General features: G+C 41.6%; 1 protein-coding gene and 1 long non-coding RNA gene across 2 annotated transcripts in view; one reads left to right on the top strand and one right to left on the bottom strand.

The window, feature by feature from the left end:
* The window catches only part of MDFIC (MyoD family inhibitor domain containing), an 85,974-nt gene that overhangs the window by 53,427 nt on the left and 13,783 nt on the right, over nucleotides 1-18,764 (top strand).
* Nucleotides 3,788-18,764, bottom strand: part of LOC121105813 — a 71,271-nt gene continuing 56,294 nt past the window's right edge. Inside the window, exons 2-3 of the long non-coding RNA XR_005838525.1 lie at nucleotides 10,385-10,427; nucleotides 3,788-5,518 (exon numbers count right to left, since the gene is read on the bottom strand). This is a non-coding gene — a long non-coding RNA (uncharacterized LOC121105813). The remainder of the gene's footprint in view (nucleotides 5,519-10,384; nucleotides 10,428-18,764) is intronic.

The raw sequence follows: 18,764 nt of genomic DNA, 5'->3' as shown, positions 1-18,764 counted from the left end.
CCCCCCCCCCCCCCCCCCCCCCCATTCCTGCTCACTGTGCTCTGGCCTTCAGCTCCTCCCGCGGAGGTGCCTGGGTACTCTCTGACCTCTCAGGAGCTACTTATTATGTCTTCAGTTCTGCTTCATCCTGCCCTTGGCCAGGTCAAAGTCAGGTTAAATACTAGGAACCTGAGAAAGGTTTTCTTTATTATAATACAAACATCTGATGACAGTGGGTTTAAAACCCACAGACTCCTTTTATACAAACAGCTTGCCATATTATATTTTCTTTCAAAAAGTATAGTCTTCCTACCATGTATAAGGTCCCACATTTCTGCCAGCCTATCCGTGTTCCTCTGTTCTTCCTCTTTCCTCTCCTTTAGCAGTTCTTGGGATCCGGAAATTCAAATCTGTTTTCTAAATATAGATGTAGATGTATCTTTCCCCCCCGCTAGTTCAGCTGTATCGGATTTTTCTTATTCCCCTTACCTTTCAATTTTAATTACCATGAAATCTTAAATAAGGCAGATTCTGTCGATGCTTCTGTGAAGTTGGCCATGCTTATTCATAGAGATAAATTGAGTTGTAAATAGGAAATTGTATCGAGAGTTACCAGGATTGAGTGGGAGAAAGGATATTACATTTTGGCTACAGGTGTCTCAGACTCAACTGAGGTAAAGTGTTAGGTTGATCAAATGATATGATAATAAATGGTCTGCATAGTTCTAGGTCAGTGACACTACTTTCCAAACTAATTAGATTGAAAGGGACATGATTGACACTTTAAAATGAGTTTGACATGTAAGCTGTATGGTCATCTCTGAAGCAGAGGTAGGCTGTTAACTAAACTGGCTCTCAGAGGAGTTGGGAAGGCAATGCAATTTTCTTTAGAGTATCTTTGCTTTTAGGTGATTGGGTGAAATAATTGAAATCTACTTGTTTTATACATTTGAATTTACTTATTACAGCCTTAACCTCTTATTTGCCATTTGATATTTACTTATTTTAAAGAATGATCTATCCATCCTCCAAGGTGCATATCAGTCCAACTTGAAATAGCTTATGGAATTGGTACAAAATTTTTCATTTTCTTATTTTTAATACCATGTCTGAAGTTATTTCTGATGGAGGAACGCTTTTTTTTTTTTTTTAAGATTTTTTATTTATTGGAGAGAGAGGAAGAGAGAGACTGTGAGTGGGGCGAGGAGGAGAGGGAGTGTCTTAAGCAGGCTCCATACCCAGCATGGAGCCCGACACGGGCTCAGTCCACAACCCTGTGATCATGACCTGTGCTGAAATCAGGAGTCAGACGCTTAACCAACAGAGCCACCCAGGCGCCCCAGGAATGCAGCCTCCTAGGTAACATACAAAAGACGAGGCAAATCAGTAGTGTTGAAAGAGTTCTACTCTCCCCCTTTGTCTCCTTCTCCCTCACTCAGTCCCGTGAGTGTACAAGGGGGATAAGGACTAAGGATAATCCTGCTCTTTATCACAAAATGCTTTCCATATTGGACTGGGGGTACGAGTCCTACAGAACACAAATGAAGAGGTCTAAGTATATTGTAGCGTGTCCTGTCCAGAACTTGGCTGTGAGGCTATGGAACTTAGCCAGTTGTATGTTCCAGGTGTTGTGATTGCTCAAATCCAGACGAAAATGTCTTTGTCCCGGTTCATATGTAGTCTCTAAGGTGTCCTCATGCTTTTTGATGCTGTTTAAAGTTGAGCCCTGACTTTTCAGTTTTGAAGTTAGGTTTCTTCACTGGCAAATGTGCTGTGGCTTAACAAAAAAGGACAGAACGGGCAGATGGCAAGTGAAAGAACCGACGTTGCGAGTGCGGCCACCAGCCCTCTGGGTGACTCGGGCTTCTCTGGGGCTGCTTTTTCTATAAAAGAGTTGGGAGGAGAAATCTTCCAAGTTAGCATGGGTTCCAAGATTCTGGGATGCTATCCTCACAGCAGAACTGCTCCACTGCGGGGCGGGTTTCTTGCTCGACGGAAGACGGGATTCCTGGTGGAGCAGAAACCGTATGCCCGCAGAGGGGGACCGGGCAAGGGCCGGGATGGTCTGGATGCACAGGGCTGGCGTCTGGATTTCAGGAGGTCTGTATATCAGAACAGTAGGTCTTGAATGGGCTTGATTTAGGATATGAATAAAAATGGACAGAAAGTATTCAAAAAATACAGAGGGGCTTAATAGTTTTCTCAGTTTTGTTTTTGTTTTACATTTTCTTCAGTCTTTATGGTCTGTGCCTGTTTCTCTCCCAGTAAAATGAGCACATGAATAGCAAAGTCATTCACCGTAAACCTCAAAATCAGCTAACCGCAGTTTGACAATGTGTGTTTTTTCTGGACAAACGGTGCTTGTGGTTATTTTTGTGTTGCACAGAAAGAACAGTGACAAGTAGAGGGGCATTTTTCTGGCTCAGATGATGGAATTAAGTAACTATTTCATGTTACTTCATTAAAAGAAGTAGGGGCCTCTTGGCTGATCAAGTTTAGAAAAACCCTAAGTTGGGGGCCCCTTGCTCCCACAGAGCTAAAGACTGACCTAGCCCCGTACTGGAGTCCGTGTGTTGGCAAGATCTTCTAAGCTCTAACTGTGGCTTAGGTTCGGCCTGAGTGCAAGTAGAAACGCGCACCATCAGTTCTCTTTTTAAGCTCTGTTGGTTCGTGAGTTATTCATTCTGTGTTCCTGCTGCACTCATGATCTCCTTGTACCCTCCCGATAGCACTGTGAGTCCATCAACTCTATGTAATTATCTCATTGTAAATGAAACTGAGGCACAGACAGGTCAAGTGAACCCCCCCCCCACCCCAGATCAGTTGGTATGTGGTGGAAATGAGATTCAACCGCAGACACACCTTGGAGTTCCGTAAGGTCAAGGTAATGACTGGTCATTCCCACACCGCATCCAGTGTTGACCGGGTTACTGGTGGGTTAGGCAGGGCTCTTTGCCTCCTAAAATTTTCAAAAGAATTTGCACACTTTTGACCTGTGCTTGTTTTCCTTTCCTATCAATCAATCAGGCAGTAATCTCCTGAAGAGGCTGGACTCAGATGAGTCCGTTGTGTTTATTAATTTATCCTGGTGCCCAGTACAGTAGCTTTCTAGAGTTTCCTGCCAGATCAGGTGATACAGTGTTCTATTTCGCACACCTTTATCCCACTCTTCCTTCAAACGAGCACTGGAAAATGTGTACTCGTATGCATTAGAAAATGTTATTTTAAAAAGTCCCTTTTATGCAATAGAGGAAAAAAAATACCCATGTTGGAAAATATTGTACCTTTTATTTAAAGGATATTAAATAGGTAGAGTTCTACTTGTTTTGTATAATTAAATATTTTCATACATACTTTAATTTTCTGATTGCATCACCCAGGTGGAGAGTTTTAAGACTAAATGTTTAAGATTCTTGACCTTTGAAATAATTATAGTATAATTTAGTATCATATAATATTCAAATTGCCAAGGGTTTTCATTAGACGCTAAGACACTTTTCTTACCATAGGAACACTAAATCCTAACATTTCAGGTGTGCCAGTTACAGCTCTGTATTTGTGTAAAACTTAAGTTTCAACAAAGATGTTTTTAGATCAGATTTTATACCTTTCAGGTTAATGTGCCGTCATGTATACATGTCCAACTCCAGACGCTCATAGCACATAAATGTTGAACAAGACAGTCAAGAACCTGGATGTAGCAGTACCTAGGATTTTTTTTTTTTTTAAGATTTTATTTGAGAGAGTGAGCACAAGCAAGGGACAAGTTACAGAGGGAGAAGCAGACTACCTGCTGCGCCGGGAGCCCCGTGTGGGGCTCAATCCCAGGACCCCCGCACTGAAGGCAGACGCTTAACCGACCGAGCTACCCAGGCACCCCGGATCCGTCTCATTTTTAATCACGCAGATGCCATGTGGCCTAGTGAGGAGCGCACAGGTGCTGGAAGCAGTCTGCTGGTGTTCAAATATTGGCTTTAGCAATGTGTCCTGGGGTAGGCTTTATGCCTCAGTGTTTTCAATGTAAAATGGGGATGTTATTCGTACCTACTTCATAGGATTGTTGTAAAGAGGAGTTGCTGTCGAATTCCTTGGAGTTAGAACAGCAGTCTGGCCCAGAGGAAGTGTTTGATGACAATGACAGCAGTGACACTTAAGGAGCTCACAGGGGTTAACTTCCTGGAGAAGACAGTGCCTGGATGGTGACTCGATAGATAGGGTAGAGGGAGACCTGCACGGCTCAGGGGGTGTTCTGAATGACTGTGTTTTGTTCAGAGAGGCATAAGCATTTCACTGTTGTCAAAGCTGAATGAGGAGCAATATGACTGGAAATGTGACAAAGGATAAGTCCACAGCAATCCTGGGATGTCCTGCTCTTCCTGCTTCTAGGAAGGACGCCATTTTATAGCCAGTATGCATTTCTTTGAAAAAAATTCTTTTCTCTCCATAATGCAGAAGTTCCATGGGTTCAATGGGCTACGTAGTGAGCACCACACACCAACTGCCTTTACCGTCCTTTCGCGTGTTTGTTAGGAAGAACTGCCATACGTGACGTGATGAATTACTTTAGACTTGCTGAGCTGGGATGCTACCACGCTCTAGGAAGCCTTTGGAGGGACCTAAGCCCAGTCTTCAAATTTTACTAATTCTCTCTGCTTCCCCTTCTTCTAACTATCCTGTTGGCTTCCTACCTTTTTAGACTCTGCCTCCTCCCCTCTTTTGGTGTATTTCCCCTTGTATTCGTAGTGTAGTAGTTTGTCACTGTATATACAAGAGGGACAGGGCATGGGAGTGTCAGCCGGAGGAGCACAGGCCTGAATGGGAGTGTCTGGGTGGGGCACACAGCCTTCAAAGGGGATTTAGCAGAACTCAGCAGGACAGTCTGAAAAGCTCACAAGGTGATCAGACAGGTCTGCCCCCCCCTACCGTCCTTACCATCTGCAAACCTTGCCATAACTCCATGTGTTTGAAAGTATGCCTTTACTGCGATCGTTAGAGGGCCCTGGACCTGCGGTTAAGTGGCACAACTAAATGCCCTGGCTGCTTCTCTCCCCTGAGCATGGAATGTTCTAATGATTTTCTTTGCCTTTGTGACCTGTGCACATTGTTTGCAGAACTTAACTTGGGCATCATCCCCTGATGTCAGTTTTGTGCTCATTGCCCCGCTTCTGCGTCCCCGTAGCACCTTCCACATGCACAGTGATGCGGAAGTTTATCTGTCTTCCTGCACTAAAACCTAATCTCACTGAAGGCAAAGCCTCTGTCTTACTCTTCTAATTTCCAGCAGAGCCTGGAGCCTGGCTTATAGTAAGTGTTCAGCTGATGCTGAAGCAAGTAAGGAGTATAAACCTGAGAACATAGGTACCTGTTCTTCAACAATCCATAGACATCGTGGGTGAAACTCAGAGTGGCTGACATCCTCAAGGGAGAGAATATGGAGCCATACGAGTGCAAATATGAGGTCAGAGCCAGGCGAACCGAACTTTTGCCTCTCACCCTCATCATTCCTTGAGGTGTTTAGTCAACAACATGCTCCCAACTCCTAAAACCAGGAAAAAAGGTAAAATTCAAATTAAATTGTTCATTCTCAGTTACATAATATAAAATCTTACATTTTCCCCCATAAAAATGTCAGTTTTGCCTGTAATTATAGAAATACAAGTATTTTAGTGGATGAATAATAGGATTTTATGATATGACCGTGGTGTTATAATCTGAGCTTCCAGAAACAAACTTTCTGTGGCTTTGGCAAGATACGTTGCTGCATTCCTCAAAATACTTCATTTGCTTGGATGGTGTTTTGTTTTGTGCTGTTTTCTCAGGCACAGTGCCTTCCATTCCATGTCAAAATGATTGTGTGGGAGAAAGGTTTAGAATTCTGCTTTCCGAGGCAGTATTTGCCAGTCCAGTGGAAAACAGGCTTTTAGTAAATTTTACTGCTCAACTAACAAACGAAATGGAACAACAGTAATACAGTGAGATGGGTGTGTGAGGAAAGAAGGCATGATCAAAGCTGACGGTGTCAAAGGATAAATCATTCCTCACATATAAATCATTTTTACTCACTTATTTAATCAGCTGTTTTTTAAAAATTGAACCAATTATCTATCCAAAGTATTTATAAATGGTAAGTGTGTCTTTAGGGCCAAATGCAAATATTTAAACAAACGCACTTCCTTTAGAGTTTAGGAAAATAAGTTAACTCTATAATTTATGTTCTAGAGTAAATTATCCTCAGACCCATCAGTTTGATGAGCACAGAAAAGATTTTATAAGGTCCTGAAATACATATAATTTAACATTTGAAACACCTCAGATTGAAAGAGCTGAGCGCTCTGCAGGCCAGGTGAAAGAAGAGAGAGAAGCCATCAGCTATGTATGAATTTCACCTCGTTTACCTTTGGCTTCTGGGTTTTGTAGACACGTTGCTTAGACCTTTGCTCTAACAATTTAAATTAACTTAGCATTCACTCAGGAGGTGGGTGGGGAGGAAATAAAACAATGGAGATACAGATAGATTGGTCAGGAAGCTCTGGGGTGTGGGGTGGCAGAGTGAGGAGACTATTTAGAAATCCAGCTCTTAGAAACCCAGCTTCAGAATAAGAGCTTAATGGAAAAATTGAATAAATCTTAGGACCCTATTAATGCACCATTGTTTTAATTTTTGCATACGTGATGAAAAGTTTAGGTGGTGTCAGCACGGAGAAGACTTTTGCTGAATGTGAGCAATGAGAACTGGAGGTTTTCTTGAGGGTTTCAGGATTAAGAGCTGAGTCCCAGCCCAGGGTTAAAAGTGAGTAGAACTGAACAGCAGTCAGACATCCGTCCTAATCAGGACTGTCCTTATTTTTCTAGTTCAATTATTAGTTGGGAAAGTGAATAGAAATTAGGAAATCATGAATAGCTCAGTATAGTTTGAGGATGACCATGAGTTGAGTAAATGATGATCTACACTCCAAGAGCATTCGGAAATACACACTTTGGAGCTTGGAAGGAGTTAGAACCAAGTACGCTAATTTATATTCTCATAGAATATTGGAAACTGTGAATTTGGAGGAGTTTTCTTAAGAGATTTAAGAGAAAAGATCAGATGGCTGAAAACTAAGTGACTCCGGGATCACTGGAGGCCAGCCAGTTTGGTGGGCTGGGAAGGGGCGTTCAACTTGCGTGCTTGGGAGATGCTGCCATGGAAAGTTCAGACTCTTCTCCACAGGTGATGTCAAATAGAGTAAGTCGTAGTGAGGCCAAGACACTGATAAGGTAACCTATGGGAGAGGTCAGAGGCAAAGAGAGGAGGGTGATTATCTTGCTGAGAAAAAAATTGGAAAGGCTAGTGTCATGGAAAGAATGTTTTAGCAGGATGAATACTGAAATAATTCTGTGGGATTTCATTGTGGACGTCATTTGGTGACCTAATTGAGAGCCATTTTCATGGAGAAGCCGGAATGATGTGGGTTGTGGAATGTTGAGGAAACACACTGATAACAATAGTTATAGAAAGGTTAAAGTCTAGGCTGGAAGTGTGGGTCCAGGGAGGTTGTTTTGTTAGATGTTATTTCATTTTAAGATGGAAAAGCTTTGAATGAGTTTACATTTCGATGGAAAGGATCCAGGAGAGAGGAGACGTTTGACTATATAAAAAGGTTAGTAACGTTAACTTCCTGACAAGCCAGCATATAGGTTCTTCAGAGTTCAGCTCTTGAGTTCAGTGATACTGAATTAGGCAGTTGTATATCCATTATTCAAAGCAAGAGAACTGAGCGACCAGAGAAGCATTTACTGAATTGCTAACCTAGATGACTCTGTTGTGTGATTGATTCATCTTAGAAGCCTTCGGAGTAACTTCTGTGGAATGACTGGGTATGAGGAAGTCTAAAACTTCAAGTGATTAAAGGCCCATCTCACGCCCCCACTCCTACCTCATTCCAGGAGAACTGGCATTCGAATGGAAGGCATTGGTAGGGTGGGCAGTTAGGATTCTGAGTTCCAAATTTCTGACTGTTGCATTTTGGACTACCAGGTGATGGAAATTTAGAGCTTCTTATACTTTAGAATTTATCATAGCTTATAAATAAGTATAATACTAGATATATATAGAGAGTATATATATAGAGTGTGTGTGTATATAAGAAAGGAAATACAACATCAACAAGTAAAAACAGCAGTTAAAAAGAAAAGTATAGGAAACACGAGTAAGGAAACTACTGCATAATCCAGAAAAATAGTAGACAGGTTAATATCTTTTAATGTTGCCTACTCTTGACTGAATTACTATTGCAAGCAAAAGCTTGAAAAGGTTAAGACCTAACCTATAATATATTGGAATATTGATTATGATAGTCTTTTACACAGCAATTCATTTTTGGTTTATTGGCTTCTTTGAGAATCTGACAAAAGATGTGATTCTTTTCCTCAAGTCTTTAGGAAAGATGGTAATGGAATCCTCTTACCTCTTGTGTTGTAAAGACATTGGACACCTTCAGACATCTTACTCTATAATCAAACGTCTCTAAGACATTTGAATAGTGAGGGGAGAGCAGATAACGGGGATGCCGACAAGCTATTGTAAGGATTTTGAACAGATGAAGGACATTTTTAAGCATCACCTGCCTCTGGTGCTGAGAGCCCACTCTAGACAGCTGAGGGCTGAAGAGGCCTGCTCTGTGCCGGATCAGGGCGGCAGTGATGGAGGTGGTGAGATGTTGCACAGGAATGTATTTTGAAGGCAGCATAAGATTTACTGAATGATGAGATTTCAGTGTGAGAGACAAAAGTTAAGGATGACTCCCAAGTTTTTGGCCTAAGCAGTCTAAAGTAATGAGTTGTCATTAATGGAGAGGGGAAGGCTATGGGAAGAACAAGGTTTCGTTGGTGGAGGAAGAGAAGGATCTTGGTCATGGATGTGGATCTGAGATACCCCTTATTTAAGTGGTGATGTGAAAGGAGGAGTCTGGAATGAGGATCGGTCTGCAGCGTGAGGTATATTTTATGAGTCATCAAGGTATAGAATGTTCGGTGGATGGCATCCCCTAGGCTAGGGTTCTCAACCCTGGCATCTGAGAATTTGGAGTAAGAGCTTCTGGGCCAAAGGAGTAGGAAGCAAAGTACCACTCTTCGGGCTTTGCCCCCAGAGATTCTGATTCAGTTGGAATGCAGTAGGGGTGGCTAAGGTAGGAGTTTCCTTTAGAAGCTCCCCACAGGATTTCAGTATGCATGCAGAGTTAAGAACCACTGCTCAGGATGCAGGAGCCCTGGACTACTCCAATATGGAGACGTCAGAAAAGGAAGAGGAACCATTTAAAAAGGATGAGTAACTGGTGATGGAGAAGAAGGCACCATGAAAGAGGGACAGCTTGGAAACCAAATGAACAGAGTGTTTCAAGAGTCAAATGCAACGGAGAAATCCAAAAAGATGAGTGAGAGGTGACCCCTGACATTGAAGGTCAGTGGTGACCTTCATACTTTTGGTGTTGTGATGGGGACAAAAGTCTGATTAAAGTCGGTTCTAGAGTGAAAAGAGAGGAAGTAAAGATCGCAAGTCTAGGCTACGGTGGTTCAAGGAATTTTGCTGAAGGGGAATGTTTTTAAAAATGGGAGATACTGGTTGGTTGTTACTGGTAATGAGCTCCTTAAGGTGAGAGCAGGATGTCCTGGAGTCGGAGAGAGGGGAGGCGATCTGCTACAATGTGCCTTCGGTTGTAGTTATTGATATCTGTGTAACTATATTATATCCTTCACAGATTTTGGAGCGTTAAAAGAAGGCAGCCATGCTTTAAGGTGATCTTAGAAAGTGCCTCCTACGTATAAGCACTATGCTAGGGCAGGCCCTATACATTTACTCAGCCGGGTATCTTTCAGATGACCAGTAGGACTTGGCATGGATTTACAGTTTTGGAAACCTTCCATTTTAAGAAAATATTTTATCATTTGGAATGATGTTAATTATGATAAAAGTTTCCATTCGTTTTAGAGGGATTTCAAAAAATTATTTCATGGTTACAATAATAGCACTAGACACTGCGTAATACTACAATTCTCAAAGGAGGAAGTTTTTGGGAAAAGATACAGAATGTGCAGGATGTTTTGAATCTTCTGACAAAAACTGGCTGATGACTCATGAGTCTCTTGCAGTTTGTGAAGTATACAGAGGGAAAATAGTATCAAAGTATTGCTCATTGGATATAATTTTTGTCTTCAAATATCGGAGGTGACCACTTACAGCAAAACTATCTCAGAGGCTCACGATAAATCAAGACATTTTGTATTTCACTTTAACCTAAAATTTACCACTTTAGCTACAGTATTTTTGTAAAAAAAAAATTAGTTCAGATTAGTTCAGTTTCTGAGGTTTGAAGAATAAAAATATTTAGATAAGCTCACGAAGAAAATACTGATGTGTAATCCATACCTTAATTTATGTCCAAATGTCACGTGGTCTGCCCATAGACAATCTGGAAGAAAGAAAATTCAAAATGTTAAGTGTAACTGGGTTACATTCATGTTCCTTTGACTTCAACTAAAAGTTGAAGATGATACTTCTTGTATCATCATCATCCTCTCGATGATACTGTATTGTGTATTTTTTTGTCTTGGTGCCTTCATAAAATTCCTGGGTTTTTTTTTACTCTGTGTTTTACTATGTTCTTTTAGTTCTTTCCTTTGGTGGCCTTCATCGTCATCTCTATATACTCAAAAAAATCTATTGTTTCACTAAGTACACACTAAAATGTTTAAGAATAGAGAATTGTAATATTGGGGGGAAATTAATTTGGAACATGTTAAAAAAAGATAATGCCAAAGGAACAGGAACAAAAGGGTGTCCTTCATCTCTAGGAATAGGTTTGTTTTGTCCCTAGAGAAGCTTCTATCTTTGCAGATCTGGCCTGCAAGCCAAGTTTTGGCTCCTTTTGGTTGTTAGTTACTCCAGAGTACACCTTCCTTATCTCTGTCTGCCTGTCTCTCTCATCGCCCCTCCCCCCAGTCTGTCTCACCTCATTTTTCTCACTTTCTCTCCCTCAGTTTTGCATGATTTCATTGAACAATTTGTTGCAATTTAGAGGAACCCAAATGGCAGTGATTCATGACATTTTCAATAGTGATGTTTTAATATTATTTTCCAGTAGGTTTATTCTTAACATGTATGTTTGTCAGTATGATGGGTACACGGAGATTTTCAGGGCTATTTCCTTTAAGCTAAGACCCAAGATTTTTTAAACAATGATTTCTTTTTCTAGATTGAATTAGACTCTCAGGATATTTGAGTTGATGTCTATCAGAATACATAGTTGTTTCACTGTTTGGACTCAGGGTCATTTGAGAATGTAATTTTAAACAATTGGGGGCGCCTGGGTGGCACAGCAGTTAAGCGTCTGCCTTCGGCTCAGGGCGTGATCCCGGCGTTATGGGATCGAGCCCCACATCAGGCTCCTCAGCTATGAGCCTGCTTCTTCCTCTCCCACTCCCCCTGCTTGTGTTCCCTCTCTTGCTGGCTGTCTTTATCTCTGTCAAATAAATAAACAATTGAAGTAACCTAGAAATGTGTACAGTTTCTCTTGGAAAGGTTTTCACTAATTTTAATACCAAATACGGTGTTAAATTAGTACTTTTTGAGGACCTTTTATAATTTGTATAACTCTCAATTACTATAGTATAAAATAGGCTAGAGAGGGAGCTGATGGTATAAATTTGCCTTATTCCTGAAAAATTCTTGCAAGGTACAGTGTTTTCTTATAATACACACTAGGAAGCTTTTTGAAAGATTCACTTAGGATCCTCCAGTTGAGGGGTTCTTAGCTTTGGGAGTAGTCCATGACTTTGAGAAGAAAAAAACCACAAAACTTAAAACTTCTATACTTAAAATCTAGCATTTCCTTCAATTATAAATGGAAATAATAAACTTCAGTAGCATTAGTAGTACCTTTTGGTCAGTGATATTTTCATATCCTGTTACCATTGTTGGAGAAATCCTGAGATATCACTTAGGCTAATCACTACTGTAAAATTATAGTAGTAATCAGATCACCACTGCATCTTGTTATTGATGTGTGAGAAGAAGCACATACTTATATTTTTATTCTACCTCAACTTTTAATAACTATTTCAGCATAATTGGTTTCCTTTGAAATCATTATTTTAAAATATTTTGTCCAGGGCATGGAAAAAAAAAATACCTGCTTTGCTACATCCTAAGCGTTCTTTGTAGAATTTCCTTTGTAACGTTACATTTCTGGGTGTAGTTTTCATAAGCTATTAAAAAATCTGTGTTCTCTGCATTTTTTTTTGTTCATAATTGTAAAAGATATACCCAAATTTCCACCTTAAAAAACTATGTTAAATAGTAAATTCCAAAGTAACCACTGTTCTCCTGTTTACCTTTTCATGCATACTTTAGTAAAATTATTTGTTTTTTAACCACAGCATAGTCAGCAATATCAGGATACAGAGGCATGGAGAAAATTATTTCTGTGGTTTTGCATGCCACAATTTGGGTAATATTAACTCTCCATAAATAAGTACAGGAGAAAACAGAGGAAATGTATCAAAAGTCAACAACCTGGTGAAAATTTTGTTTCCGGGGTCTTGGGCAAGTTTTCCTAAGGGATTGTAATTAACATAGTGTGGCTTCAGGCCCACTTCCCAGCACAGGAACCTAGTCATTTGTACTGGCTTCCCTACTTCTCCTACATGTGACCGAAGCAAAAATGGAAGGTGGTGGACATTGTCTCAGGTAGGTAGAGGAGGCAATTAGAAGAATAAAATGGAAGAATTAGAAAACAGTTTGCTCAGGGAAATTAATGATATGCCTTCCTTTGTAAGGGAAAATATTCATACAAATAGTTGTCTCCTCAAAGACTGAGAAATCCAGGAATTGGGGGGAGAGGGGCCTGCATGTGAAAATAATTGAAAGAAAAGAGCCAAATGGATTAATATACTAGTTTTCCAAAGACCTATTAAATTTCAACTCTGAATTCTCTTGGGAAATCAAACTGGAAGAACTGGACCTCTTGGGGAATACTATCCCCATAACATAACATAATTTAAAGTTGACACTAGAAGCTGAAGTTTATTTTTTTTTTTCCTAATAATTATGCTCAGTGAGGGATGCAGAAATTGGAATGACAGAAAAGTAGTTATTTTAGAAAGAACTTTTCAACATCTGTGGGAAATATCTCCTGGAAAATGTATTCTGTAGAGTGACAGGAGAAGATGAAGTGAAACCAAAAGTAATCTCCACCTCAGACCATACAAATGAATTTCATGAAGTCAACAGGTATTGAAGGATGTGCCCTGTGCCCAGGCCTGGGTACTAGAGTCTGGAGAGCAGTCCCATTTCAAACTAGTGCTTTTGATGATCTGGTTACTCATTTCTGACTGAAAGTATGGTTTTTAAAAAGTATGAACATACTGGCTCTTGAACCCCAGTTGAGCCCATTACATAGACCTGGCCTCCCAAAGATACTTGGGTCCCTTGCTGAACTTCCTAACTTGCTTGAGACCCTGTCCCTCCAGCATACCTGCCTTTTAGAACCAAAATCTAGCCTGCCTTTTTCAACTTCTCTGTGTACCAGGGAGCTGGAAACCTCGACCATAAAAATCACCATCATGACCCTTGTGTGGTCTTGGGTCTCAACTGGACTTTCACAATCCCTCAGCGAACTTTTGGTATGTCCCTCATTCATTCGACACATCATTACCGAGCCTGCTTGGGGGCAGGCACCCTTCTGGGGACTGGGACACTGCAGTGACCTACGCAGACAAGCAGACCTGCTCTATTTTCCACAATGACTGTTCTGTTCAGTTGCCACTGTCTTCAAATGAAACTCTCGGAAGCTTTCCCTCGCTCTCCAGGGGGAGAAGACGCTTTCTCTGCATAGATTTCTTGAAAGGATATCTGCATGTGCTGTCTCTACTTCCTCATTTTTCAATCACTCCTCTTCCCACTGCTACTCACTTCCATTCCTATCACATCACTGGAACTTCTCTGGCTAAGCACAGTATTTGACACAATCTCCGTGAAATCTTTTTCTTTCTTGCTTCCATGTCTCCCCCCTTCCCTGGAGTTTCTAGGTCCTTGGTAAGTCCTCAGTTTTTTTCAGTCCTTTTCTCAAATGATGTAATTCTCCCTGGACACCTTAATAATTTCATTCGCTACAAGAATTTCAGCTACCTGTCACTTCCTAGCCTGAATCCTTCTGTCTCTTAAGCTCTAGGCCAGTGTCTCCAGCCACCTCTTGGACATTTCCATTTGAGTAGCTTCAGACTTACCGTGTCTGTTATTATTTTTTAAGTAGGTTCCTTTGAGTAGTTTCCACAGCCAAACGTGGAGCCCAGTGTGGGGCTTGAACTCACACCCTCAGATAAAGATCAGAACTGAGACCAAGAGTTGGATGACTCTTAACTGACTGAGCTACCCAGGTGACTCCCCAAAGGATTTTAAATATACTGTTTTTCTTCCCAGGTTTCTTTCTTGGTAAATGGCTCCAGAAACCAGTCATACTTGTCTATTCTCTTCCCATCATTGTCTCATCTGTTGTCTTAGCAACTCCTACTAACCCCATTACATTCCTTAAAGTCACCTTACCTGACCCTCCTGACACCATATTCTCACTGATGTTCTCCTGCTGCCTCCTTTCTAAAATGGAAAATTGATGGTTTTCCCTGCCCCAACTAATACTGAACCACTTGCATTTCTAAACTATCTTGTTCTTGCCTGTGTGCCTTTGAATAACCTCCCCACTACCTGGAACCACCTCTACCTTCTCTTCACCTAACACAGGCCATCGGACCACCTGCTCCTGGGGCTTAGCCAGCTTAGTCAACGAGGGCCGACACATATTCAGCATTACTTAACTTTACTTTGAATATTGCGTTAGGCCAAGTAATGTCTGGCTGTGTTCAAGGCCAAGAAAAGACCCTGAGCTAGACTTTCATAGAAACTTAGTGCCTGGAAAGAATTTGGAGATCATTTTTTCTTCTTATGTGCATATAGACAGTGAAAGGATTTGTTCAAGGTCATTTACCAATTAGTGACAGAGTCAAGACTTAGAAAATAGGTTTTTGTACCCCCCAAGAATGTCCTTTCCTCGTTGCTAGAAACCTCACCAAAACCAGCCAGCCAGACAACCACCACAGACACTTGTGGCATTTCTTCCAGTCGTTCTGACATTTGCTGGCCTGAATGGCCACCCTAGGCACTGAGCTGTGACTCAGGAAAACCTCAGCCGGGGTGGCCCTGATGAAGTGCTGAGCAGCGAGAGGCAGCTCAGGAAGAGGGTTTTTAATCTTATTTTCTACAATTTAAAATAACAAGGCTACAGAATTTTTATTGGATGAGAAAACCAGGTTTGTCAGTATTGGCGTACTCACAAACAACATGTTCATGGCTTTTCTTGGCTCCGAAATTGTTAGTACACTAAATTAAGGTGGAGGTATTTATACTGTATAATTTCAGTGTCATGCTGTCCTGGTCATCTGAGGCTTAAAAACAACAACAACAACCCCAAATGGTATTAATAGATAACATGGGTGGAGAGGGAGGGATGTGGAAAGAGTAACAATGCCATCGTTGATTCACAAATTAATTCCGTCAATAACAGGCTTTACCTCCTGTGCACTGCTTTGAAATGTGCTTTGGTGTCTCATTTTACTTGGCTGGTTCCCTGTATCTTGCTTGGAGTGTCTGTCAGACTGCTGGGCCTCTCTGGTAGGGGCCGGGCTCCTCTATCGGGACCGGGGAGCACATCCTGGGCCTTGTCAAGGCAAGGCTCTTCTTGCCGGTGGGAGACCTCTCCCTGCTGCGGGACCGCAGTCCTGCCTCGGCCTCTCAGCCCTTTGGATCGCCAGACGTGCAAGTGCCTGACCCCTGCCCTGGGAACACTGTCGCTTCCCTTTTCTTGTGTGTGTTCCCACCAGATCTTGTGTCACAAGTAACCTGGCCCATCCTGTGGGGTTCAGTAATAGGCTACTAACGGGTGACTAGGCATCTGCCCTAGGGAGTTCTTGTTCAGGATGGCAGTGCAGGACTCTGAGCTCCCCTCCTCCCATGGACACCCAGATGTATAGCCACACATGGAACCATTTCTTCTAAAAAGAACCTGCAAGCTAGCTATGTGAATCCTTCACGTACAACAGAGAAAAAACCCACACCCAAAGCAAGCAGGAGAGGCTGAGAAGCAGTCCTGCCGTAAAGCTCACTACGGCACAGTGACACACAACTAGGAGGGAACTCAAAACTTGGGGCTTCTCCCTGAAGAGCAAAGGGTTTGAACCCCACATTCAGCACCCTAACCTTTAAGACTGCATCTGATAGATGAGCCCCCAACCATCTAGCTTTGTAAACAAATGGGCCTTGCATCCCTGAGACCCAAAAAAGACTATGTTGAACTGAGGAAAGGCTGTTAATGGGCTTGTGCTCTTGGACCCACCTGCCCCATGGCCCAGTATAGAGGCAGCTGATGGACAGGTTAGACCTAGACCTTAAGATAAGCAAATACTCTTTAGCATAAACAGATGTCAGAAGGGGCAGGCATCTAATTCAACACACATCTAGGGGTTGTTGAGGGTACTCTGAGATCTGAAGCTGGCAGGTACCACCTTATGGTGGGTGCTGTCCCTCTGACCTTCTCCAACTAACCCACTGTAATCCTCTCCAGAAACCTCACAGTGGGGCACTATCTTTGTCATCTAGAGTGCCAGTGTCTTTGGGAGAAGATGAGCTTATACATGTGTCCGGTGCCCAAGGACACCACTTGATTGCCTAGCTCTGGTGGATAGCAGTGCCTGTGTTCCTGGGTCCCAGAGACTAACAAACCCAGGAGAGACTGTTCTTGGCCAGCTGCCACTCCTAGGGCATTGTACAGATAGCAGACTGAAACATACCCCTAGCGTTTCTGCAAGAGAGGCCTATTTGCTTAACATGAGCTTTGACTTTGGGCAGGCTTCAGGTGGGGGCACGTAACTAGGGGCCTACTGCTATGCACACCAGAGCCGCAGACCTGTGGATGCTTTAAGCTCTCCTTCTGCCTTGCTCCAGATTACCAGTATCCTCCCAAAAGAAACTTGTATACCCATCTGCTGCTCTGATCTTTGTAACTGCCACCCAGTGGACACCTCTAGCTTGCCTAGCCTTGGAAGGCAGTGGGATTCATACCTGTAATCCTACAGGACTATATATGTTGGCATACTTCAAAAGCTGCTGTTGCAGGGGATGGAGGCGTCTGTCTTCTAAATAGTTTGAATCTAGGTGCTGACTGAGATCCTTCCTTTTGGAACATTGGTAAGTTTTAGCACACTCTCAACCACTGGGAGCCACTAAAAATAAAGTAGGCTGTTGGACAATCACAAAGTTTTCAGAGACAACCAAGAGCTAGGATAGGGTTGAACAATAAGATTTATCTGCTACACAAAGCCACTCTACTCCTTCACACTGGGCAAGGTGGCTGTTTTATCTAATGCACAGAAGCCAACACAGAGAGTCAAGGAAAATGTGTTTCAAAAGAAAGAATAAGACAAAACCTAATAAAAAGTTCTTGAGTAGTTTGCCTGACAAAGAGTTCAAAATAATGGTTTTAAAGATGTTCACCAAACTTGGGAGAAGAAAGAAACATAAGAAATTACCAAATGGAAGTCACAGAGCTGAAGAATACAAAACCAAACTGAAAAATTCATTGGCAGGAGTCAGCAGCAGACTATATGAAGCAGAAGAAATGATGAGGAACTCAAAAACAGGGCAGTGCAACTCACCTCATCAGAGCAGCAGAAAGAAAAAAAAAAAAAAAAGCTATCTTGAGGGAGGTACGTGACATCAATGGGCCAACATTCACATTGAAGGGATCACAGAAAGAGAAAGGGGCAGAAAAGTTATTTGAAAAAGTAATAGCTGAGAATTTTCCTAACCTGGTGAAGAAAACAGACAACCAGATACAGGAAACCGAGAGATTTCCAAATATAATGAACCCAAGGAGACTCACACCAAGACACATTATGTCAAAAGTTAGAGAGGAAAGAATCTTAAAGGCAGGAAGAGAAAAACAACATATGTCCAAAGGAACCCCTATAGACTATCCTCAGATTTTTCAGCAGAATCTTTGCAGGACAGAAGGGAGTGGCAAGATATATTTCAAGTGCTGGAGAGAAAGCATTTTCCAGACAGACAAAAGCTAAGCCTGCCTTACAGTAAATGTTAAAGGGACTTCGTTAAGCTGAGGTAAAAGGGTACTAATTAGTAACAGAAACACATATGAAAGTATAAATCTCAGTGGTAAAGGTAAATATATAGTAAAATTCAGAATAATGTAAACATGGCAGATTAATCACTTATAAAGGTAGTATGAAGGTTAAAGTAGTAAACATAACTAAAACTACAATGAGTAGTTAAGATGTAAAATATGACATCAAAAAAGAGGGGGAAAGTAAAAGAGCTTTAGGATGCATTAAAACTTAAGTTATAAACGGTTACAAATGTCATTAACCACAAAGCAAAAACTTATAGCAGATACACAAAATATGAAAAAGAGATTAATCTTAGCATACCACTACAGAAAATCATGTTACAAAGGAAGAGAGCAAGTGAAAGGAAGAAACAGAAGAGCTACAAAACAGCCAAAAAAACCAGTTTACAAATGGCAGTAAGTACATGCCTATCAGTAGTTAAATGTAAATGGACTAAATTCTTCAATTAGAAGTGTTGAATGAAAACACAAGATTCATCTATGTTCTGCCTATAGTAGACCCACTTCAGATGTAAAGTCACACAGACCAAAAGTGAAGGGGTGGTTAGATCTTCCATG

This window comes from Ursus maritimus, unplaced genomic scaffold, assembly GCF_017311325.1.
Source record: "Ursus maritimus isolate PB19 unplaced genomic scaffold, ASM1731132v1 scaffold_3, whole genome shotgun sequence".
Classification (NCBI taxonomy): Eukaryota; Metazoa; Chordata; class Mammalia; order Carnivora; family Ursidae; genus Ursus; species Ursus maritimus.
This window is presented reverse-complemented; position numbering and strand designations above follow the sequence as displayed.